Source organism: Trichosurus vulpecula, chromosome 2 (assembly GCF_011100635.1).
Source record: "Trichosurus vulpecula isolate mTriVul1 chromosome 2, mTriVul1.pri, whole genome shotgun sequence".
Taxonomy (NCBI): Eukaryota; Metazoa; Chordata; class Mammalia; order Diprotodontia; family Phalangeridae; genus Trichosurus; species Trichosurus vulpecula.
In genome coordinates this window covers 298543152-298569907 of record NC_050574.1, presented here as the reverse complement: position 1 = coordinate 298569907, position 26756 = coordinate 298543152, and positions in this window count along the sequence as shown.

The following is a 26756-nucleotide window of genomic DNA, read 5'->3' as shown; positions in this document are numbered from 1 at the left end:
GAGAGTAAAGTTCACTCACTGACTACTATGTCTCCCCTCTTCACCTCTAACGTAAAAGGTTTTTTTTTGTCTCTTTTATGTGAGATGATTCTACCTCCCCCTTTCCCTTTTTCCCAGCATATTCCTCTCTCACCCCTTAATTTTATTTTTTTAGGTATCACCCCTTCATATTGAATTCACACCTGTGCCTTCTGCCTATATATATACTCCTTCTAACTGCCCTAAAATTGAGAAAGTTCTTATGAGTTACAAGTATCATTTTCCCATATAGGAATGTAAACAGTTTAACCTCATTAAATCCCTTATGATTTCCCTTTCCTGTTTATCTTTTTTATGCTTCTCTTGAGTCTTGTATTTGAAAGTCAGATTTTCTATTCAGCTCTAGTTTTTTCATCAAGAATGCTTGAAAGTTTTCTATTTTATTGAATGTCCATTTTTCCCCCTGAAGGATAATACTCAGTTTTGCTGGGTAGGCCCTCTGGAATGCCATATCCCAAATTCTACAATCCTTTAATGTAGAAGCTACTCCTGTTATCCTCACTGTGGCTCCACAGTACTTGAATTATTTCTTTTCAGATGCTTGCAATATTTTCACCTTGAACTAGAGGCTCTGGAATTTGGCTATAATGTTCCTAGAAGTTTTCATATTGAAATCTCTTTTATGAGGCAATCATTAGACTATTTCAATTTCTATTTTACTCTCTGATTCTAGAATACCAGGGAAGTTTTCCTTGATAATTTCTTGAAAGATGATGTCTAGGCTCTTTTTTCATCATGACTTTCGGGCAGTCCAATAATTTTTAAATTATCTCTTGGATCTATTTTCTAAGTCATTTGTTTTTCCAGTGAAATATTTTAAATTGTCTTCTATTTTTCATTCTTTTAGTTTTGTTTTATTGTTTCTTGATTTCATATAAAGTCATTAACTTCCATTTGCTCAATTCTAATTTTTATAGAACCATTTTCATCGTGAGCTTTTGTACCTCCTTTGCCATTTGGCCAATTCTACTTATTAAGGATTTTTTTCTCCTGTGAATTTCTGTGCCTCTTTTTTCATTTGACCATTTCTGCTTTTTAAGGCATTTTTTCCTCATTGGCTTTTTGTACCTCTTTTACCATTTGACCTAGTCTGTTTTTTAAAGTGTTATTTTCTTCAGTATTTTTTGTGTCTCTCTTTACCAAGCTGTTGACTTGTTTTTTCATGATTGTCTTGCATCACTTTCATTTCTCTTCCCATTTTTTCCTCTACCTCTCTTACTTGATTTTCAAAATCCTTTTTAAGTTCTTCCATGGCCTGAGACTAATTCATATTTTTCTTAAAAGCTTTGGATGTTGGAGCTTTGACTTTTTATCTTCCGAGTGTATGTTTTGATCTTCTTTGTCACCATAGTAACTTCCTGTGGTCAGATTTTTTTGTCTGTTGTTTGCTCATTTTCCCAGCCTTTTTCTTGGCTTTTAACTCTTTGTTAAAGTAGGATTCTGCTTCCAGGTTGGAGGGAGTACTTTCCCAAGCTTCAGAGGTTTTGTGTAGCTGTTGTCAGAGATACTTCTAGGGACCTGTACGTTTTCATTTCTTCCAAGGTGGTATGATCTAAGGAGAAGTATTTTCTCTCTTGTTCTGTTCTCTAAGTTTGTGAGTAACCACAAGTACTCTTTTCTGCCCTGGAAAAATGATGAGGGTCCCTGTTGTATTGTGGCCTACAAGTTCTGAAGTGCTAGTGCTCCTCTTTGCCCTGGGATTACCACCCAGGAATGCAACTTGGATCTGAGTATGGGCAAAACCATAGAGTCTTGCCCCCAGTGCCTGCAAAGAGACCCCTATAATCTCCTCCTGACCAGTTGTTCGACCCCCTTACTGCCTGTGGGCTGAGAGCTCTGGAAGCAGTTTTTGCCACGCTGATTCAGTGGCTCCTAAGACCTGTTCCTGGTTTGCTGGGGCTGGGTCTGTGCTGGTATGGCCTATGTTGGACTGTGTTCTATTCTCACCTGGGTGTGAGAGACGTTTTCTGCTGACCATATAAGTCGTCTTTGGCTAGAAAATTATTTCACCTGTCCTTTTGTGGGTTCTGCTGCTCCAGGGATTGTTTTATTGTATTATTTAAAGGTGTTCAGAGGGGTTTGGGGGAGAATTCAGGCAAGTTGCTGCCTTTTCTCTGCCATCTTTGCTCTGTCCCCCTCAGTCTCTCTTGAGGTAATGACTAGGACACTTGATGCCTCCACAGCTACAGAACTAATTCTAGTTTCCAATATTGCTTACCCAACTGACTCATTCCAGACTCAGCCCTCCAGTGTGGACAGTTAGCTTAGCCATCCATATCTTGATACCCTCCAGTTGGGTTCTGAAATGAACATGATAAAAGAGTGAGTCCAAAGGATGCCCAGAAACTTGTATCAGTAATTACTGTTAGAGCCGAGTGGAACTCAAGAGGTCAATCATCCTCCTGTTGCCAAGCAGTAATGTACCAAAGCCATCTCAGGTGGATTCCTATTCATTCACTTTTTTCAAAGACTTCCCTCCAGGTAAGGAAACAGCAATCCCCATCGGAGAGTTCATTGTCAGTAATTCTTACTTCTGTTTAAAATAGTTTGGTCATGTAAGCCAAGTCTTTATATGAAGGTAGGAATAGGGGATGGGGATGGAAGTTTTCAATTCCTAATGGAGAAGTAGAATTTATTACCATCTACCTCCTTTTAGTAAAATTGCATGTATATGAAGACAATTATTAAATACCTTTTTCTTTCCCTCCCCTTTTGCTGTTCCTTCCAGGGTTAAGAGCATAGATTTACCTTTTTGATAAGCTGCAATTCCTTGTCTTATCCTTTTTTGTCCAATTAACTCCCCATTGACAGTTTAAACACCCATGCTATACCCTTGGACTTGGCTTTTAGAAAGGTGAGAAGAGATAGGGACATAGACTGTCAAGAGTTGGGAGGAGAGACAGGAGAGGGCCACATAACTCAGTTCACTCCAGAGATGTCTGCAAGGCATGTGGCCTCGGGAAAAAATGATGTGTTCCAGTTAGCCACTCTACCCAAGTGAGAAGAGCTGAAGGAGCTCTCAGATTAAGTAGGTGTCCCTGGACCAAACCAGGACTAGAAATAAGAAGCAACGAAAGATCTTTGGTATGGAGGTGTAAAGCCAGATATTTGCCCTTCCTTGGCATGATGATTTATATGAACTGTGTAGGTCTCAAAGGAAGATAGAACTTGCTGTGGGGGAGAGTTTATTAATTTAATTCTTTCTCTACTTAAGGTAACTCCAACAATAGGGTAATACTGTAAATTGAGAAGAATATTTAGGCTCCTAGGAGATGGGACTTACAAGATAGATGAGTTACTTGACTCTCTGGCAACCCCAAATTCTTCCTTTTGCTGTGTGTGTGGGAGGCATTCAGGGTTGAATGATGATTCAGGAGAATTGTTTATGTATCTAAGGAGGCAAATCTCACTAGAAAGGTAGATTGTTTGCCTCTCTGGTAGCCAGAAGATCTTCTTTCAGGGATGCTCTATTCAGGGCAGTATTATACTTCTTCAGTGCCATACTGAGATTCCATGCTGAGATCCCTGAACTCACCAGAGAGGGAAAGAGTATTGTCTCTACAGTTTATGGCCTCAGACTCACATCTGTTGTGTTTTGCTCCCATATCTGATGTTTTGTTAGCTTAAATGATTATGTGGAAGCTAAGAGCCTTTGCCCTTTTTTTGGCAGAGACTAGTAAAGATAAATTTTGATGTTTCCAGAAGAATCCACGTGCAAGGAGGCCCTAAGGTTAAACCTGACCCCTGTAAAGTTACAATTAAGCCACAGGTTGACAATAAAAATAGAATAGGTTGCCTTCTGAGGTGGTGGGTTCCCTGTCACTTGATATCTTTAAGAAATGGCTGAATGATAACTTTTCAGGTATGCTGTAGAGAAGAATCTTGTTTTTAAGTGCGAATTGGATTAGAAAACCTCTGTTAGGTACCTTCAAGTACAAGATTATGCAAAATCTCCTAGACTTTCTCTATCGTTGGGATAGTAAATGTACAGGAAATGGTTACCAAGAATGCCAGTGAACCTGATGTGTAGTGGAGGACAAACACATGTGGAAATCTAAATATAATCTTCCCCTCCTGCACAGCTCCACTCCCACCCCACAGACACCAATGTAATCAATTAGAATGCTATGGGGCTTTTGGTGGCAAAGAGCTGATTAGAGGAAATGATGCTCTATGACAATATTGAACAATTGGGCCTTATGGCACCTATCTACCTTGGACTAGAAAAATGCAAACAATAGGAATGTCAGATGTGTAGCAGAACGTGCATTTACATTTAGATAATCTAATCCAGGGCAGAGAAACTTGCTTCTGACTGGAAGAGCAATTAGACTTAAAGTAGGAGGTGTCTGCTGGGGAGATGGAAGCTGAAATGACAATGGCTGTCAAGGTGAATTGTTCAGAAGAGTCTGATGGAGTATAATTGCTTCCTATTTTACCCAAATGGGTATTTGCAAATTGCTGACTTGGCACCTATCTCCTCTTTGTTGGAACTTTTCAATGATTCTCACTTTTCAAGTTGTGCACAGTTCCTTGTAAAGTTTGTACCCTATTGACTTTCATTAGTCATTATTCTCAGGAACGAGAATGTGGAGACTTATCCAGTACTTACCACTGTAGTAACTCCAAAACCATAGACTCTCAGAAAGATCAGAGATTCTAGAGAGCAGCTAGTTCAACACTCTAGTTTCACAGAAGAGGAAACAGAAGCCTGAAAATGGGAAGTGACTTTCTCAAGGTCACCCACTGATGCAAGTCTAAGTTTTAAGGCTAGAACCTTGGGGAATTAACACAAGAACTCTGTGATAGAACTCAGGAAATCTGGATCTCTATTTAGTAGTGAAAGAAGGAAAAATAAGGAAGAAGGAAGAACGTAACGATACAAGAGAGAAGGGGGTAATAATTAAAGAAAGAACTTTCGGAGGAAAGGAAGTGAAAGAGGAGAGGTTTTTAACCTTTTTTTTAATGTCATGGATCCTTTTGGTAGTCTGGTGAAACTGATGGATCCCTTCATAGAATATTTTTTAAAAAAATTAATCCTAGAAGGAAATAACGTATTTTAGCTAGAGGTTAGTGAAAATAAACATGTATGTTTTTTTCTTACCTAAGTTCACACATCCCTTAAAATCTATCCATGGATTCCTTGGGAGTGGAAAGTGGAGTCTGTGGACAAGTGAAAAAGTCCTGCAATAGAAGATGGAATTAAAAACTGAACTTGAGTGGTTATTTGAGGTAAGCAGGAGTGTAACATATTTCCCAGAGACAGGTGGGAATGAGGATAGACTGAATGAAGCTACAGAGAAATACTGAGAGTATAAAGATGGTGTAACTTGATAAATGCATATGGGAAAAGATGATCTTGAGGAGGATATACTGTACTCTAGGCAACTCAGTACTAAGATGCCTAAAATGAAATTAATTATATTTTCATTTCTGCCACCAAAGTCCTACCCTTTCTCCAAGTTTTCTTTTTTAAAAAAATTATCTTTAACCCTGTTTTTTTTAAATTTTGAGTTCCAAATTTTCTCCCTCCCTCCAACCCTTTACCTACCCATTGAGAATGCAAGCAGTATGATATCTTATATATTTCATGTTTTCTTCTATATTTAATTCTTTTGACTTTGTTATATTGTTTTTTTGATGTCACACAGAGTCATTAGTTTGCACTTGCTCAGTTTTAATTTTTAAGGAATTACCTTTGTCAGTGAGCTTTTGTAACTTTCCCCCCCTCCATTTGGCCAATTCTGCTTTTTAAGGTGTTATTTTCTTCATTTTTTGTGTGTGTCTTTTACAAAGCTGTTAATTCTCTTTTCATAAGTATCTTGTATCACTCCAATTTTTTCTCAAATTTGCCTTAATGTCTCTTATTTCTTTCTTTAACTTTTCCAGGAATTCATCTTGAGACTGTGTCCAATTTTCATTTTTTATTTTTCTTTGAGGCTTTGCTTGTAGCTGTTTTCACATTGTTGTCAATTTCTTAGTTGTGTGTGGTTCTTCCCTGCCAGCCTGGTAGCTTTTTATGGTCCAGTTCTCTTCGTTGTTGTTGTTGCTGCTGTTTGCTCATTTTCCCAGCCTCTTTCTTGATGTTGAACTTTAAGTTAAAGTGCTTATTTGGAAGGGGGCGTGTGCTGTTCACAGCCTGCCTCATCAAAGGAGGAGGACCTGAGCCGGACTGTGTAGCCCAAATAATTCCTCCTTTCCCATGGGACTGTCCTTGAGCCTCAGCTCCCAAGCTCATCAGGTTCTCAAGAGCACCTTGCAGGCAGAGTGGTCTCAAAGCAATCCTTGACTCTTTGTTTCCTCAATCCCCATATCCAAAGTTTAACAAGTCTTATCCAACATCTCTCTAGGAATATGCATCATCACAACAAATATTTATTAAGTCCCTTCTATGTAGACACTTTACCACTGCATGGGTCTTCTAGAATCTAGGCCTCAGACCCTGGAGAAGAAGTAAATCTACTTATCTTCAGAGCTCCCACCCTGAGGCCCAACCTAACTGACTGGTAACTAAGTAAGCACAAACTCATTCATTTAGTCTGCTCTATTTCCTAGTTGGTTCTAGACTGACACAGTGTGTCAGTGTAGACTGTGTAGACAGTGTAGACTGACTCATCTTCCTGAGTTCAAATCTGGCCTCAGATATTTACTAGCTGTGTGAACCTGGGCAACTTGCTTAAGCCTCAGTTTCCTCATTTGTAAATGTGCTGGAGAAGGAAATGTCAAATGACTCCAGTATCCCTGCCAAGAAAATCCCAAATGGGGTATGAACAGTTAGACATGACTGAAATGACTGAACAACAACTTAGGTATCTGCCAACTTGTGTACCTTCTGCTTCTACCACCTCCTTTCTATGTCTCAGGAAAAAACAAAACTCTGCCCTCTTTCTCTCAATGCCCTATGTATTATCATTCTCTATTAGAAGGTAGACTCCTTGAGGGTAGGAGGCTTTTGCAGTGGTCCAGTAGAGAGTTGATTAGAGCCTGTCCTAAAGTGATGGGCATGTAAGTGGGGAAAAGAGGAATGGTGTGAGAGATGCTGTAGAGGCAGAAGTGATAAGATAAGGTAAGATGAGGTATGCATACAAGGGGAAGGGAGAGTGAGGAGTTGAACTTGGCAAACTGGAAGGATACTGGTACCCTTGACAGAAACAGGGAAGTTAGGAAGAAGGATGAGATTTGAAGGAAAGAGATTGAGTTCTGCTTTAGACATATTGAGTTTGAGGTGCCTGCAGGATAGCCAGCAGGAAATTTCTAATAGGCAGTTAGTAATGCAGAATGAGAATTCAGGAGAGAAGAAAGTGCCAGACAAATAGATCTGGGAGCCTTGTTCCTGGGGATAATAAGGAAATTTGTGGAAGTTGTTGAGATTACAGAAATACTCGTGAGAGACTGAGAGTGAGAGGAGAAGGGAAGGGAAGTGTCCTGTTAACTGATCCTTAAATTCTTCATTTAACTCCTTTTAGAAGATCTCTATCTTCCTCTCAGACTCCAAATCCTGTATTCTTTTCATGCCACTTGAATTCTAGTTTCCGTTGTCCAAGAAAGCTATGTCTTTTTTTCTGCTTCTCCAGAAAAAATATATGTTTACTTCCAGTTCTTTACTTCCACAAAAAGTTGAGCTCTAAATCTGTGATCCCACAATTGTCCCCTCACCCTTTCTGTTACCTGAACAATAACAAGGGATGGGAGGGATGTAGCTTCCAAGGTTTGGTGTGTGTGTGTGTGTGTGTGTGTGTGTGTGTGTGTGTGTGTATACATGTATATACCTATGTATGTATGTATATATCTATATCTATATATCTGTATCTATATATATCACATCCTGGTGCCCAGGATGGAGAATTCCTTTCCCAGAGATAGAGGAATGAACTTACCTAGGAAAGTATGATAATATAGCTCAGATCTGAGCCTGAGACACAGCTCTCCCTGTAGGTCAATGTGTTTAGGGTAGTTTAAAGAATCTATAAATACTGCCTCCAACTTATTCCTTCCCTAACACAGTCCCTAACACAGAAAGCCCCCAAGTCCATCTCAATTGCTTGCTGGCACTTATTATCCTTCTACTTTCATACCTTGTTACTCTGTTCTGGTAGTTGCCCAGCTTGCTTACCAGAAAAACAAACAAAAACAAAAAACAAAAACAGCATTGTAGAACAGGAGAAATAGCACAGGACAGAGTTAGGAAAACATGGGTTTGAGTTAAACTTCAGACAGTTACTATGTGACCCTTGGCAAGTCTCTTAGCCTCCCTATACCTCAGTTTCATCATCTACAAAATGCAGATAATAATATCTGTGGCTGTTATCTCACAGGGTGCTTGTGAGGATCAAATGAAATGATGCATATAAATCATTTTGCAAACCATAAAGCACAATGGAAAAGTCTGTGGTCATGAATGAAGATGGCCTAAAGCAACAAGAAGTCCAGTCTTTTCATTTAGGTAAAGGTTTGATTCCCTCCCTGCTGTTCCCACAAAGTCTGTCATCTCTAGGCACTTCAAGGAGAAAGGCTTGATACTTGGGTTTAGGTTTTGCTTTTGTGGTGTCTCTTTGATGTGCCAACTGCTTCTTTGTTTTGCATTTGTTAGAGGCCTCAGAGATAGATGGGATTTGGAAGAGAATTAGTCTCAATTGCTTACTATAAACACAAGGATGAAGAGAAGCTTCTGCTTTCTCATCTGTGAAATGGGGATAATAATACCTATCCTAACTAGCTCACAGGGGAAATATGAGAATCCAATGGGCCTTATGAGCTTCAGGGGAGCAGAAGGATTTCAGGGTCCTTCTATATAATTCCTCTAATGGCAACAATTTCATTGTTCTCCTTTTGTAGGATGTTGTCTGGAGAAGGAATTAGCCTGTTTCATAGAAAACAGCAGCAACATAATGGTTATGCTATAGACTTTTAGACTGAATTTGCCAAGTTATAGATTCCTTCTAACAGCGCCTTTTCCCATTAATCTTTCTCCTCCTTCCTCCCTGCTCCTTGTCTCAATGAGCACGCTGTTGATGGATTCTAAAATCATAAATATTGCTCATGATGGAGTTCAACATTGATGATATCATTACCGTTTGGCAAGGCTAGCAAAATTGTCCTGTCTGGAATACCATCTTATTACTCTCTGTTTATAGCCAGTCTTCAAAGCCCAGTTTATATTTACCTTCTAAGAAAATTTCTTTGACCACACTCTTTCTTTCAACCTCAAAAATCGAGGTTTCTATTCAATGATCTAGCATTAAATAACTATATCAACTGGGCTGAAGTAAAATTGTTTTAAAATCCAATGCTTCTATATTTCAGCAGTAACAAGGAGGAAGATCACAGTAATTGGGGGCAAGCTTCAAATTCTATCAACCCACATCCAAAAACTGTTCATCAGGAAATTTCTCCCTGAAAAGAAAAGCTAGTTGAAAAGGGAGAGGGTCAACAGATGAAAAGGATTTGGTCAAGAGTACAGACTAGAAAAGCTTAAAAGGAAAACCAGGGAAATTTGATTAAAAAGGAAAAAAAAGAAATATCCAAAGAGGGCTGCGAAATAAACAGGGACCTTTCTTTCTATCCTTGACCACCTTTAAATAGGGGGGTCTTCAAAGTCTTAGTGTAGTTTTAAGCTTTAATAGCTTGATTTAATTAGCTTTAATTACTTAAAACTACACTCAGATTTTAGGCATACCCTAGACTCAAAGGTACCTTGTGTATACTCAGCAGTATGATTTCTGGGTCAAGGGCTAAGGACATTTTAAATGTCTTTTTAAAAAATAAAATTTCTTATCATTTTCCAAAATGGTTAGACCAATTTATAGCTCCAGCCACAGGGTAGCAGTGTGACTTGTCTTCTCATACCCTGATCCCTTTCCCTTTTTCCTCCTCCCCACACATTAACCATCCAATAGCTCTTAGGGAAAGACTTTGGGAACAAATTGGCCAAGGTAGTGGGAATGAAAGTGAATAAACTGTGACTATCTAGAAAGAGTGTTTAAGTCCTATTGAAAAGGAAGCAAGAAAGAGGAAGAACAAAGACTCATGATCTTGGGCATATAGTCTCTCTCAGCTAAAGACATGCTGAAGCATATAAATGCACACAAAGCTCAAAATAGGATTGCCTAGCAGGGTAAAATATACCAAATTGGAAAAGAAGAGGGAGAAATGCCAAAAAGAAAGAATAGAAATCTGAGTTTATTGTGTTCTTAAGAAATTGAGATGTGATTAATTATAGAAGTTCTTTGTTGTTGTTTTGTGATGAAAAAGAACTGTGAATATTTATGTATTATAAGTACCTTTATAATAATAGAAAAAATTTTCTATGGAATCAAATGAAATAATGCATGTGAAGAGACTTTGAAAAAGACAAAGCATTATACAAATGGAAGGTATCATTACTCCATTATCCAGATGTAGACTAGCTGATGTGTGCCATCTGAGCTAGAGAAATCTTTATAAATAAAAGGGAGAAAGGTAGAAAATGTCATCCCATTTAGGGTCTGCCTCATCACAGTGCAGCACAAACCTATGAATCTAAAAGCACATAATGGGTATCTGTAAGACCAGTTTACTTGAAAACTGAAGTGCCCTCTCTTTATCTTTAAATTCACTTTACTTCTGTATCAAACGAAACCCATGTGGTGTAGAAAATTAAAGTAGTTGCATTTTTTTTTCTTGGCACAGAGAAATCTTTTATTTGCCTCTAACCTTTTCCATTTTTCATGACAATCACTACATGTTCTTCTTTAAAACACAAACAAGTCAATGTAAGAATGGCTGGCAGGCTGAAATGATTATGGGATAATTTGTGTTTGCCAGACCAAACAAAATCAATCACTATTGTTTAGGGACCAGCAGCATTAAATGACTGAGCGAGGATATTTTTGGACTTTAACAAAATAGGTTTTTCAAGCACAGATAAGAGAGCATACTGTCTAATACCCTTAGGTATGGTTTGTAATTTTCAAATTTGCACAAAAAATATGAACCATGCACATGGAAACTCATTTCCATTGCTTTCATATAAACTAAAAAGCCACCTGATGCTTTCGAAATGATCACTTTAGCAAGATGTTCCTATTGGGCAAAAAAGTATAATGAATCCCTGTGTAAAGCTTGAAATAACCTTTTCTGTGGATGTAATTTGAGGAATAGAAGAAACATGACTTAACGATGAAATGGAACTCAGAACAAAATTGATGAAAATGAGTTTTCCAGTGTCTTTACGCATTTTGCTTTTGAGTGAAATCTACCCAGTCCTTGGAAAATGGTCTGAGGGGAGCTAGATCTGCTCTGTCTAGCTACCCTCTGCCAGGCAGCTGTTATGGAAATATAGTGCATTACACATAGTAGGCTCTTCAGTGTTTGTTGAGTTGGACTGAAGTAGCTGACATTTCACAGAATCATAGCTTTTAGTGGCTAACCTGAGGCCATAGTCAATGAATTCATCCACAAATGTTTATTAAGTGCTTACCCTGTGCCAGGCTCGGTGAGGGAGCAACAAAGACAAAAAAAGAAGCAATCCCTGCCCTCAAAGAGCTTACATTCTATTGGGCAACATGGGCATATGCAAAAAAATTAAGTAATTGTAAAGAGAAGACAATAGTAGCTTGGGGAGCTAGGAAAGGCTTCATGTAGATGGTTTTGTATAAGTTGAACTTTGAAGAAAACTAGGAAAAGTAAGAGGAGAGGCCTGGGGGACAGTCAGCCAGGAGACAGTGCTGTTGAGGAACTGGAAGAAGGATAATTTGTCTAAATTGCAGAGTGTTAGAAGATAGATAATGTGAGACTGGAAAAATAGGTTGAAGCCAGGTTGTGAAGGGCTTTAAATACCAAATAGAGGAGTATGTAGTTGATTCTAAAGGCGATAGGGAGCCACTGAAATTTATTGAGTAGAGGAGTAACTTCATTAGAATGGAAAATCAATTTGGCAACTGTGTGGAGGATGGATTGGAAAGGGGAGAGACTTGAGGTAGAGAGACCAATTAAGCAGCTATTGAAATCGTTTAGGTGAGAGGTAATGAGGGCCTGAACGATGGTGGTTGTAGTGTGGAGAGAGAGAAAGGGATAGATGAGAGAGATCTAAGGGACAGAATCAACAAGATGTAGCAACTCATTGGATATGTGGAATTAGGGAGAATGAGGTTTCAAACATGTGTGACCAGAACAGAAATATGGAAGTTTTAATTAAGTTTGAGAGATAATTCCCACCTAAAGAAAGATGAAGAGGGTACAGATAGGAATCCGCTTAAATGTAAACCAAAGTCAAGGCCTGTTTGGGAATTGGGGGTTCTTAGGAGCATCCAAGGAACTGAGATACAAATAAGAAGTAAGATACTAGAGTGGGAGTTTTCAACTTGGGAGGTTTGCATTAATTAGCAATCAAGCTACCAGGAAGTGAAATGACTCTTTGACTAATGAAATCTGCTTCCACAAAACTTTGGTCACTTCCATTGGCAGGATCTATTCCCTGCTTTTGCCTTGCTCTGCTATGTTGATAAGGTTTCAGATCTACTGTGACCCTTCTCGGTACCGTCACTGTGGCAAGTCTATGGACTCAAGCAGAAAGTACATTAAAGATCAAATAGCCAATCTTCTCATTTTAGTATTAATATATTGAGGTCCAGAGAGGTGGAGTGATTTGCACAATGTTACACAGTAAGTTAGTAGCAGAGCATTTCCTGCCTCCAAAAGTTTGCCATCTTGTTTGAAAGCACATAGGAATAGGATTTCCCCTAGACTCAACATGTCAGAGAACACAGTACTTTCATCGAGTTGGAGATGTGGAGATAGGAAGAACCTCAGAAGTCATCGAGTTCAAATCGTCTCCTCCCCCTTCCTTTTGCAAGTGAAGAAACTCCGGCTGGGGAGTTTAAGTGACTTGTCCAATGTTACACAGACAGTAAATATCACATATAGGATTTGAACACAGGGCCTCTCTCTAGAGCTAGCGATTTTCCCACTGTTCCAGGCTGTTTTACTAAACTCTAGCTGATATAGGGAAATAGGATTTTTCCACCTAGGTTTAATGAGCAGTATTGACAGATAACTGTGCCTTACAGTTGTGTTTATCACAGGAACCGTATGACATGCCAGAAAACCTGAGAGCCAATATAGCTATTCAAATATTTATAGTGAATTGCAATCCTTTATTATTGGAGTACATGTCTGCCCCTGGGCAGAGACTTTATTGTTTTCTAGAAATAACAACACATCACTGTGTTTGGCATTCATTCATTTCTCAACCCTGTGAAAGGGGTGCCTGTTTGCTGAAGCTGGTGTAGCCTACTCAGCTCATTAGCTTAAGGGGCCAGAGCTCAATGTGAATGAGGCTGGCCTCATAGGCTGGATTCTTCTGTAGAACACTTAGCTGTTCATAGAAGAAGAATTCTCCTTCATGGTCACAGACTGTCTTTTTAACCCTGGCAGGCTGTCTCATAAATGAATGGGTACCTGTGACCACTAGGGAAAAAAGGAGCGATGTATCAGTATAACCCACGTTTCTTGAGGGGAAGCATTGATTCGCTTTTGTATTTCACTGCGTAGTACAATGCCTGGCATGTAGTTGGTGTTTAATACTGTTGATTAAATAACTTGAAAAATAACCTAAACAGCAAGACTAGATGATGCTGGCTCAATTGTGTTGCCTTTGCATAGGAAAGGAAACATGCAATGTTTTCTTTTGTTTTATTCTTTAGCATTTTTGCTTCTATTGATTACAAGTCTATGTCAAAAAGGTCTGAGGGAGATTCTTCCATTTCAGACTGACCTCTCTTGAATTTTTGAGAAGGAAGATATGCATAGGATAGTTGGAAAATGTGCTGAATTCATAATCTGGAATCTCTTGTGTCAAATCTTGCCTCCAACTCTTACTAGCTATGTGATCATGGGCAAAATTTAGTGTCTTTGAACCTCAGTTTCCTTATTTGTATAATGAGGCTAACAATGTATGTACATCCTAACTCAAAGAGTGCTTGTGAAGCTCAAATGAGATGTGTGTTAAGCATTTTTCAGACCTTAAAGTACGTTATCAATGTCAGTGGTGATGACGATGATAAAGCCTTGGATATTGGTCAATATAAAAACTCCTCAAATCATTAGGCGGACCAGCAGTCTAGAGCTGTTGAAGGTGTTTGGAGATGACTCATTTTCTAGATTTTTTTCCTCACTTGTACTTGTTCTGCTAGACTACCTTTTGAATAAAAGCTCAAAAAGAAAAAGCTATGGCTGTGTGATTGGCTAACTGGTTTATTCTGTTAACCCTGAACCTTTCCGTCTTCTGAAAGGGGTCCAGATTGTGAGAAATAAGGTGCTAAGGTTTGGGGCTGACATTATTTCTGGAGCTCACTTCTTCCTGTTTCAGAGATCTCCTGAAATCTACCCTCATTTAAGCTTTTCCCTAGTTAGAAAGTCACCTGCTAGGGATGTTGTAGAGGGACTTCCTGCTTCAGGACAGTAGTTTTTACTGGCTCAGATTATTGACTCAGAGCTGGAAGGGTTTAGAGCTAGCCATCATCCAGTCTAATCACTTTATTTTACCGATGAAGAAACTGAGACTCAGAGAAGTCAAGGGGCTTGTCCATGGTCACACAGTTATTAAGGAGTAGAGTCAGAATCTGAATTCATGATTCCAATATGTCTTCAAGTATTTGAAGGGTTATCATATAGGTGGTGGATGCAGTTTATTGTGCCTGGACCCAAATGTAAGAACAAAGATCAATGAGGAGAAGTTGCAGAGGGAAAGTTTAAGCTTGATAGAAGGAAAAGAAAATTCTAACAATCAGAGTCATCTAAAGTTTAATGGGATGCCTGGGGAAGTAATGAATTCTTATTCACCAGAGATCTTTAAGCAGAATGAGTATTTTCTTTTTGATCTGAGTAGAGGAGTAAGGTAGAAGTGGGGTGGGCTGAGGGGAGGCAGAAGAGTGGGGGGAGGAAGTGAGAGGGTGATATTCTGATGAAGCCTATGAATCCCTTCTCAGCATGTTTTTAAACGCATAAAATACATAGGATTACAAAAGAAACTGATTACATTGAAATATATTTGTCTGTGTCTTTCTTTTTTCTGTCTTTCATCTATAGTTAAAATTCACAGACTATAGGTTAAAAATCCCCTATTTTAGACAGAATTATTGCTCATGTAAGAGTTGGGCCTCTGAAGTCTCTTCTGACTTAGAGATTCTATGATACAAGACAATAAAACAATAAGTAATAGCATTTTGATGACTTTGAAGACTTGTGCATTCCTAAGGAGCATTTGGTTCACTGCAGAATGATAGCTTTGTATTAGCACTTTTTTATTTTTTATCTTAGTCTAGAATTAGTGTAGATTACCCAGTCAGATCAATGGTTTACCATATCCCCATATATTAAGGAATATTCCTCCCCTTGTTCCATTCCTGAAACATTTCATAATTGTGGACATTTCTTTAATAGTAATGTTGGAAATGAAATAAAATAAAGACATCAGTGCACCAGTTCTCTAAATCCCTGTGATTTTTAGACCCACCTGCACTTTCTGCAGGTAAGCTAGAAACCAGGTAGATTAATTCTTTCTCCAAGCTGCTACCATGTCACTTACATGTCACCTCCCTAATGTCGTGGTACTCTTCAAGAGTGAAGGACAAATGACAACTGTGATGAGCTACTATGATGTCTACCAGCAAAATCTCACAAAAGATCAGGACTCAGTTGCTGCCATTTTGAAGATGAATACAACAAATTTATTTCCATTCATCAATCTATACCTTCAGAGCCAGGCTTGCCACCAGTTCAATACATGAAACTTAAGAGACCTCTGAAGGCAGGATGGCTTGACTTGAATAAGCAGGGGAGTATGTGAGGTACTAAGTACAGAGTTTTGCCTTTTTCACCTTGTGTCATGTTCTTCCTATATTTCTGTCTCTTTTAGTCCCAGAACAAAGTCTGTTGAGTTTCCCAGAAGGGAAAGGCAGCTGTTGCTCACTGTCAAAGTTCCTTCAAGAACAAATTAGTACAAAGGTAGAGAAAATACTTCTCCCAGTTGCTCACCATCTTCTCTCCCTCATGCATTGGTCATGCCACTTACACAAGAGTACCTCTGTAGCTGGGGGCCAAGGAATTTAGCTATGTACCTCTGCCTCTATTGTATGCTCCATCTTTGAAAATTAAGAATGCATAAATGGTAAAGGGGTATGCCTATTAACCAGAAGGGTTGATTAATCAGGATACATTCCATTGACCATGGTCCACAATAATATTAGCTCAGCTTTTTTTTTATGATCATTCAGCAATATGTAATAATTTCTTCCTGTTTACCCAATTCTTAGGAGTGACAAAAATGTACCTGATTCTTACCCTTAAAATAGCTTATAAGTGACTGGAGAGCTGAACTGGAGACATGCAAATTCTGAAAGTACTTACAAGAATATAGATGTATTCAGTTTCCTATTCATCTTCACTTTTCCCCAACCTTCTCTGTCTCACCGTTAGTTGTCTCATGGTACCTCACTGAAACATTCTCAGAAGATGGGAGAAGGGTTTCGTATCCAGAGAGGTAAAACTGATAGACTGCTGGGTTTACTTTACCGTGAATACATATTTTATTAAGCACCTACAATCCATCCCCTAAGGCCTGCAAATCTCTTTCTGCTACATTTTTACAAAGGTTAAGTCTACCACACACTGGTATGTCTTCATCACCAACACAAGGAGTATTTAATAAGCACCTATTTGCATAGATGGTATCTGAGATTAAGTGAAACACACACCTGCCTCTTTCCCTCTGGGACTCCATGGTTTAGGGCACTGCATTTTAGAATGGTTTCTTTTTTTTTTTCTCAGTGAGTTACCCTGCTTTCATAACAAGTTGAGTTCATTAACATTTATGGAAATTAATTGATTTTTTCTCTCTGGTTTCTGCACAGGTTGGGATTGGCTAGTAAATCACCCAACAGGCCTCATGAGTAATTTTGCTCTAAACAAGACACGTTGGTTAGTCTCCCTAGGTCTTATCTTTGCTTAATGTATGTGATATTTCTGTATTAGTGTTGTATTATGGAAAACGACAGAACATTGCCATAGTTATTAATGGGACCTGCAAAATCTTCCAAATTGGCCGAGATTTTACCAGGTTTGCAGATAATTACCATTACAAATGAAGGTGATAATAACACCCCCAGGGGCCATCACTCCAGCCTAAGCTGCACTTTCACAGCCCCTTTTCCACATGAAAAGCCATTTCCCTCTTGTATTCAGCTGCATATTTCAGCATAGGTAGACATTTTGTTTTCATGCAATGAATTCTGATGTAATGAAATTTATTATTTAAAAGTGAACGACAACACTTACCATTTTATAGAAGTTGTCCCCACTGCAACTCCTGAGGTAGGTAGGCAAAGTATTATGACCTCTGTTTTGCTATAAAAGTACCTGATACTAAGAATGAGTAGTACGTAGAGAAACTGCTAGTAAGCCTCGGAGACAGAGGACTAGAATTTGCTTCAGAGAAGTATAACTATTCTAGGTCTGTTTGCTTGAGTACTGTTAGGGAGAATTAGAAGGAAAAGAGGCTGAGGGGGAGGAAGGGAAAAAGAGGAGAGAAAAGGAGAATAAGACAGAAAAAGAAACAGGAGGAAGAGAGGAAAGGGAAAGAGATAGACAGACACACTTCCCCACTTCCTCTTATAGAATCCTGTCCTTATAAAGGTTCTCTTATAGCTTCTGGAGTCCCAGAGAGCTTAGATTATTTGAGTTGTTACAGATTTCAAAAATTTAACTAAAGATATTTATTAAACACCCATTAACAGCCTATCTTAGGCTCTGAAGAAGATACAAAATTTAGATAAGTCATGATGCCTCCATCATGGAACTCAGTCTAGCTGGGCTAGAATAGGCATAACACAAAAATAATATATGACAAATACTTTGGATAAGAAACAAAAAAGGTGTGTGTGATCCAAGGAGGGAAAGGCCATTTCTGATGAATGGTGGAGGTTAGAGGTGAGGAAAAGATTCCTGGAGAATGTGACATTTGAATTTGATTTTAAAGGATGATCAGGAAATCAACAGGAAGAAAAGAATTTGAGGGTGCAGTTAGGGAGAGAGGAATATTTCAGATATAGGGAACAACATGAAAAAAGTCACAGACATAGGAAAGAGGACAGAATTCCATTTGGATAAAGCATGGAGTCTATGGAGGAGAACAATAAATGGCAAATTTGGAGGGTTAGGGTGAGGACAACTTATGGAGGGCCTTGAGTGATAGGGAAAGAAACCCAAACTTAAGCAACAGGGAACTACTGAAAAATTTTGAGCAGATGAGTGGAGGAGTGAAATCCTCTGTATTTATGCATAGTGAAGATTGTTCTGGAGGCAATATGGAAGATGAATTAAAGGAGGAAGAAATTCTGGAGAAGCCAGGGAGAATAAGCAAGACAATTGTCTTCAAATATTTGAAGGATTGTCAGGTGGAAGAGAGATGAGATTGCTTGACCTTAGAGGCCAGAATTAGGAACAGCAAGAAGAAGCTGCAGAAAGCGAGATTTAGGCCTGCTGTAGGGTCCTATTGCAAACTATCCAAGCATTCCACCCAGAAGTGGAATGGGCTTCCTTAGGAAGCAGGGGGTTCCCATTCACTAAAGATTTTCAAGCTGAATGTCTACTTGTTAGAGATATTATGAAAGAGATTCCTGCTCAAGAACAGGTTAGATTGCCCCTGGGGCCCCTTCATCTCTGAGATTCTGTGACTCTGAATAGGAATGGGGGAGACCCGCTAGGACAGTACGAAAACACTCTAGTTGGTGGATCTGGTCTCACATTTCAAGGAACCAATGATATTTTAGACTAAATTGATCTAATTCCATGGTTCAGAATAAAAATGAATATGTAGAACTTGTATGAACTATAATGATAATAAAAAAGAAAATCAAACAAACAAAAGGAAAGAAATAGTCCCACTATTACAATGAAGAAAAAAAAAACATTCATTAAGCACTTCATTATATACCAACCACTATGCTAAGAACTGGGGATATTAGTAAAAAGTGATGTCAGTTCAAATAAGGAGAGACATTTTTTGGAGAGTAGTGGCCAGGAAGGGGTGTTTCAGTTTGGGAATTCTTACTTCCCAAAGTCAGGAAGTCAGATTCAGTTACTTGACAGTCAAGGTCAGTCTCTAATCTAACTTTCCAGCCTTGACTCACATTCTTCTCTTCACAGATTTCACTGTGAGAAGGGATGTAGAATAGTTGATTGAAATGACCTTTCTAGTATCAATTACAGTATGTAATTTGATTATGGCCCTTCAGTTGAAATTGGGGTAAACAAGGAGGGTATGTGTGTGGTGGGAGGGTGAATTCCAAGAAAAAGGCTCATATGAAATGTGAAGCAAGATTGCCCCTCCCAGGATAAACTCAGAGCTTTTAATCTCATCATTATGCTACTAACCCAAGCCTAGATTAACACCACCCTCTCAGCCTCCTTTCCCCCTTGATTGGAGGACTGGAAGATGGAGTACCAAAACCCTCCCAATACCTTGTTTTATAGCGGGCAGAAACTAGACTTTCACAAATGTCAAATATCACTCCACTCTACATCTGGTGCTCTGCCTGGTCTCAACTCCACAGAACAAGATGCCTTCATACCAAGTACCCCTTAAGCTCCTTCCCTCCCCTTCCCTGCCACATTAGATAATAAGCTCCTTGAGGACAGGAACTTTCTTTTTATTAGTTGTATTCCCACTTAATGTTTATTGGATTAGATTAGTTTGCAATGGCTAGACATAGTGGACTATACTCATCAATCAACCCTAATGGGTCCTAGGGTTGGGAGGTCTAGAGCTGAGAGGGTTGAGCCCCTCAAACCATAGATTCTGCAAATTTGTTGCTGTGGCAGGTGCCACTGTAGGTGGAGTGGATGGCAGAAAGATGATTGAAACTATGTGAAACAGCTTAGGACCAGATAAATAGAGTGATAAGAGATATAAATAAGTTTGAGGAGACCTAAGAGCATTTAAAGGTAAAACTCAACCCCCCCCAAAAGATGAAAATAGGAAAAAAAAACCCAAAGTGTCAAGATTGCTATAATCCTCTCTATTCTCCGTCAATAACAATGAAGCTACCATGTTTTGGTATTAATGTCCTGGTTCCTGATTTTATGAATGAGGAAGTTGAAAGAATACAAAAGAACACACAGATAGAAGAGCACCTAGAATAGATGAAACATAAATAGATGTTTATTCTTAAGACAACATTGTTTAGAGGACATTTCAAGATATATTTTGGAAAACATCACAGATAAAATTTTCTCAAACTATGAACAAACAAATAGTAGTAGCTGCTGACCTATACATCTATTTTTCCATTAAAAAAATCTTACAAGGTCACTCTATATACAGGTCTCAATGGCATCCTTGAATTCTAAGAAGGGGATCTATAGGCTTTTACATATGATTTTCTTTAGCAGACCACATCTTTTTAAAAATAAATTTTATTGATATCTTCTGCTTTTTCTTCATCTAAATATTCACCTGTATCCCTCCCCCACCCAGAAAGTCAGCCTTTCTAACAAATAATTTTTAAAAGAAAAAAAATAAGGAAGTTGAGAGAAAAATCAGCCAAACTGATGAATATATTTAAAATCTGACAAACAATGCAGTGTTTTACACCCAAGGTCCACTTCCCTTCTCCCAGCCCCTAAACAAAACTTGCAAAAGAATAGGAGAAGGTTAGCAGACCATGTCTCTCAAGTCACATATTTGACTGAAATGCACAAAGGATGGCAAATCTTATTGCGCTTATTGTTTACTATTTTTTTAAAGCATTCAATTTGGTAGAGCAAAATCCAGCCTTAAAGGCTCTTGTCCAACCATGTGACCCTTTTGTATCTGTCAAAAGCATACAAGATTCCTTGAAAGATGCAATAGAAGAAATTTTGTTCTACTATCCTCTGATTATTAATATCATCAGACATCAAATAGGGAGATTATACTCACCAAATGTACTTATCTCTGTCATAGAAAATACCTAGACCACATTACATTTGGAAGATGGATTTTCTAGAGAAGGTGTGGTGTTCCAGATACCAGTGTTTATGGATGATAATGTGCTGTACATTGCAGAGCTTCCTAAATGAAATCTACAATCACTCACTTGAGTTCCTCCCAACTACACACATGGGAAATACCAAGAATAGAGGAAGAGTGCTTATCGTCCAAAATGTATGTTATTTAGATGAATAAAAACTACAGAGAGCTATTTTATTAGTGTGTATATATATATATATATATATATATATATGTGTTGGTGTGTATGTGTATATATACACACATATCTATCTATCAATCTATCTTTCTCTTTATCTGTCTCTCTGCCAATCTATTTTCAGAAAGAAGCCTGGGCTTATTAAATCTCTGTATAATTTTATGTCTTACACACATGTATATGCAGACATATACATGTAGTTATGTGTATATATGTGTACGTTTGTGTCTATCTATCTATCTGTCTCTGGCAATCTTGTTTGTTCTTGAAGAGGATCATGGCATCAGAAGGTGATGGTATGACTTGCAAGTGAATTGGATTTAAGTGAGGCAGGGAGGAACTGCAAAGTCACCAGCTTTACTTTCTCTTCTGGAGCCATGGGGGCGTCTGCCCCTCAGTGGGCAGATATAAATCAAAATGACTTGAGATAGCTCAGGATATGGTGGGAGACTTTGGCCTTTTTAAGCTAAGATCTTTAACTGGTCTCAATTAGATTTAGGCAATGCCCATTCAGTGATTGAGGCTAGGTAAAAAATGAAATAAAGAATGACCTCTTTTACCTAGTTAAAAAAATCATTTTGGGAGAGGAAGGCCCTCAGGGTTTCTGGCCAAAACAGAAACAATTGCTATTTACATTTACTCTGAGCCAATCAAGGCCCAAATAACGACCAAGTGGGGCTTGGCCTGGGGCCTATTGTTGGCCACCTAGGAAAGCAGGGTGATTTGGGTTTAAGGTATGGTCCTTAAGAAAACAAACAAACCCAAGCTATCCTGTGAGGTATCAGTGATTAAAATTGCTTTCTTTTGGGCAGAGCACCTATAGGTAAGGATATGGTATCCTGTATTGACAGAGGGAAGGGAGAGGAAGGGAATGGGAGGGGAAGGTGAAGGGAAAGGAAGGAAAGGACAGGAAGATGGAAGGGAGGGAGGGAAGGAGGAGCTGCACTGCTGCATTGCCCAGTTAAAACTGGACAGTGAGGCAACCTGTACTACCGAAAGTTTGTTGTTTGTCTGTTCTTGAAGAGGACCATGGCATCAGGAAGGTGATGCCATGACTTGCAAATGAATTGAATTTAAGTGACACAGATGTGTGCAAAATCACCAGACTCACTTTCTCTTACAGAGCCAACCGGGTCCAGTGACAAGATATAAATCAGGATGACTGGAGACGATGGGGTTATGGTATCTGGACCTCTAAAAGGAAACCATGGAAAGACTATGTCTCTAGAAACAACCCAATTCCTGATTTTTCCCTACATTCCAGCAACTCAGATCACTGGCCCACCCCAGACTACTTGCACTTCTCAACCCCACCTAGATCATCTAATGAGCCTGCTTGATATTCCTTTCATTATTGCGCTGGGTCACCCCAGACTACTTACCCCTCTTTAATCCCATCCAGATCCTTTCACTGTTCTTTTTGTATATAAGCATCAGTCTCACCCCCATTTGAGTTGCAGGTTCACCAGGAACCCTGCCCGCTTCTGTTGGTGTTATAATAAACCTTGCCACTTGACTGGAAGATGGTTTGAGTGTGTGAATTCATTCCAGGCGGACTCTGCTCTGTACCTTGACATTTCGGGGTTCCCAGCAACACCAAACTGCATCAGAGATAGTACCTGTCTGGCAATCTATTTTTAGGAAGAAGGCTGGGCTCATTAAATCCCTATACCATTGTTAATATGCATACATTTATTTGTGTAAACATGTGTATATGTATGTGTGTGTATACATCTACCTATCTATCCATCTATATCTTTACATATCCCTTTGGGAAATTATATAGTACTTCAATGATCTCAGGCTTCTCTTTGGAAAAAAAACCCAAACCTCTTTTTAAAACAATAATCACATTTATTAGTGATGCTGAATGACCAGTATTTGAACACTGCCATCTCTGAAAATTAAAGTTGATGTTGCCCAATGGCTAATGGTGAGATATACGATGGCTACGAGTAAGCTACTTCATTTAGCAGCATGGTATTACATGAAAAAAGCTGTGTAAAAGATGTTGTTTAAGAGATGTTTGGAATAGCAAAGGTATTGTGTTATGTATTAAGATCAGAGGCCATATCGACAGGCAGCCTATGTGATCCCCCAGTACCCCTATAGTATCAAAAGGTATAGAGGAAAGCCTCTAGCGTGTTTACCTTTATCCTTACTGTTATCTTAAGAATATTTCATATAACTCTTAGCTTACTCTGTTACTGACATTGCAATAGAAAGACTAAGTACTTACAATGGAAGTAAGAATATATACATAACAATAATACGTGTATTCCCTCATAGCTTAGAGCAGGGCTGTCCAAAATGTGGCCACAGGCCCCATGCAGCCTGCCCTACAAGCATAGAAATTTACATAAATGCTTTAGTAAACAAAGTTGAGCTACAGCAGAGCTCTCACTAAAATGGAAAATCAAAATACATTGTCTATTGTTTCAATAAAAACTTAAGGTTGGACAGCCCTGGCTTGGAGTATATGCTCTAACAGTAAGGTACAGAATATATTTTAATCCAAATGTTTTGCATAGATGACAACCAGAGGGGCTGGCTAACACATACACCTAGAAAATTCACAAGTAACCTCCTAGGGAATCTAACTTCCTGGTCCAGAAGCTTGGGCCACTCTTTCAGAGGATTTACCCTATAATACGTTGAGCCTTCCTGGGGTAGAGTCACCTGTCGTAGTGCACGTAGTGCTTAGGCACTCAGTAATTGTTCATTGAAGTAATGATGGAACAAGGAAAAATACAACATAATTTGGGCTCTTTCTCACCCTCAGCAGAACATTTTGGGTGTTGCCCTTGAATTTGGACTTCTTATTTCTTTAAATACACCCCTACTGGCAGACTTTGTACTGCTGCAGCTCTTGATTTTTACATTACTCTCAGGGAAGGGTTAGCTTATTTGAGAGGTAACCTATTAAAAGGAGGAAAAAGAAGGGAAAAGCAAGAATCATGTTCTACCCACACCATTAACTACTTTCCATGGCTCTTTCAAGAATAAAATGAAAAAAAAAGAGTTGATCCTGGAATTTCTCATTATTAACATAACTTAGTACAAATATAGTTAAATCCTATTAGGCTGAGGTAATTACGGAGAGAGGTTGGGACTGGAAAATCCCCCTTTATCACAAATTTCATAAAGAAGAAAGATTTTCTGTCTTTGCCAGAGATTTTCTGCTGTGGTAATCTTCTTCTCCCCGTTTTAAAAGCATTAAGAGCTCACAAATCGGAAAGTCTAGGTGGAAACTCCCTCTTTTTCTTCAGCATGGGTACTGAAAAAACAGGCTCTGAGTGCTGGGTTCTCAACATCCCCTTGGCTGGCAAGGTGACAGATGGGCTCAGCATCCATGCAATTCTAGATTGGAATGATTCTGCTCTGAAGGACCATCATTATTCTTGATGCCTTGGCCTGTATGAGCTTCCATGATTTTGGAAGAGGACTTCCAAACTCTGTTTTACTTCAGTTTCAGGATACCTTTATTTTAGTTTCATGCATGCCTTTGCATTCAGGGAAAGATGACCAGGGTGACCAGAAAGTGACCAGAGATAGCATCTACTTCCAAATGCCTGTGAGTTTCACATTTGTGCCATCAGGGGACTTCTGTTCTCCTATATTCCTTCACATGCACAGTGCTTCTTTTAGACATTTCTATTGCTTAAAGGATAAAACAAATGCTTCTACAAGCTGCCCCATCTACCTAATCTACAATCTTCTCCTGCTATTCTCCCATAGAAGTCATTTGTTCTAGCCATGAGGTAATATGATAATACATCATATTTGGGCTTAACTCCTAAATGATCAGGTTGTACCTCTCATCTGGAATTTTCATCTCTGTTTTTTCTGATTACCTAAATCATGTTTATTTTTAGGGACCAGATCAAGTCTCACCTCCTCTTTGAAGCAAAATTCTTAATTTTGGGGGGTGGTACTCCCAGAACTGAAATTCTGTTGTCCTGTTTGCTTAGCATGATCAGGAGAAAACATTTTTGGTTTTTAAAATATTTCTAAACCAGTCATGGATTAACTCCATCATTTTTTTTTCTCTTTTGTAGGAAGATGGGGATTCTAAAAATAAGAAACTGAACTTCTGGGCTAGCTCTGACCTCCTGGCTAGGAGATGGTCAAGATTCAGATTATAGTAAAGTGAGGATTTCTAGTAGGTGCCTATGCATTGAGTCTCCTCATGCAGTCCCTCCTCCACTAATTCATTAAAGTGATCTTCCTAAAGCACAGGTCTGATCATTTCACCCCCTCCCCCATTCAATAAATTCCAATAGCTTTCTATTACTTCCAGGACCAAATATGAAATCCTCCATTTGGCTTTTAAATCTGTTCCTAATTTGGCCCCTTCTTACCCTTACAGGCTTCTTAAACCTTACTCCCCTCTACATATTCCACGATCTGTTGACACCATCCCTTTGCAGTGCTTTGACACTCCATCTCCCCAACCTGCATTTTTACTGGCTGAACCCCTGCCTGGAAGACTCCCTCTCCTCATCTCTGCCTCCTGAATTCCCTCACTTCCTTCAAGTCTCACCTTCTGTAGGAGCCTTTCTGGATCCCCCTTACTGCTAAGGCCTGCCCTCTGAGATGACCTCCTTTTTATACATACACCTTTTATGATGTATAAATCTTGTTCTTATACAGTTGTTTGCATGTTGTCTCCTGGATTAGACTGTGAGTTCTTCAGAGCAGGAACTGCTTGTTTATTTGTTTTTTTCCTTTCTTTATATTTCCAGATAACAGCACAATGCCTGGTGCTTAATAAATGGCTGTTGACTCGACTTGACTTTGGAAATGGATGAATGAAAGAAATAAATGGAATGTATGGTCTTTCCTACATGCAAGTTATGCTTAGGCTTTATCCAGTCCAATTAAACTGCTTACTATGATGATGACATTTCTGTAGGGACATTTGACTGACAGCTGTGAAAGGAAGGAATGGTTTAGTGGATGGGAGGGGGACACAGTGATTTCATACACACACACACACACACACACCCACACCCACACACCCTTAAACTAACATCAGCACTCAGGTTAACCCAACAGGAGGTAGGACCAGTGGGTGAATGATAGCCAGCTATTCTAATAGTTTTGACTGAGAGGACCAGGCAGCTTGGCTAATAGCCACAATGCTGCCTGATGGTTAGGTTTATATGTCATCTTCCCAGATATATTGTTATCTCATGGAGAGCAGGGACCATATCTTATACTTCTCTATTCTCTACAATGCACATCCATATACATACTTGGGTCTCAATACATGAAACGAAAATGATTGAAACTGTGGCTTGGACTTGGTAGTACATATTGATGTAATAATGCAAATGGATTTTTCTGTGGATATGGCATTTAAAGCTTAGAGATCTTAAAAGGACATTTTGATGGTGAATTGTAAGGGAGGTAAGGGGTTAGTAAGAGGAGGGAGGGAGGGAAGGAGGGAGAGAGAGGGAGAGAGAGAGAGAGAGAGAGAGAGAGAGAGAG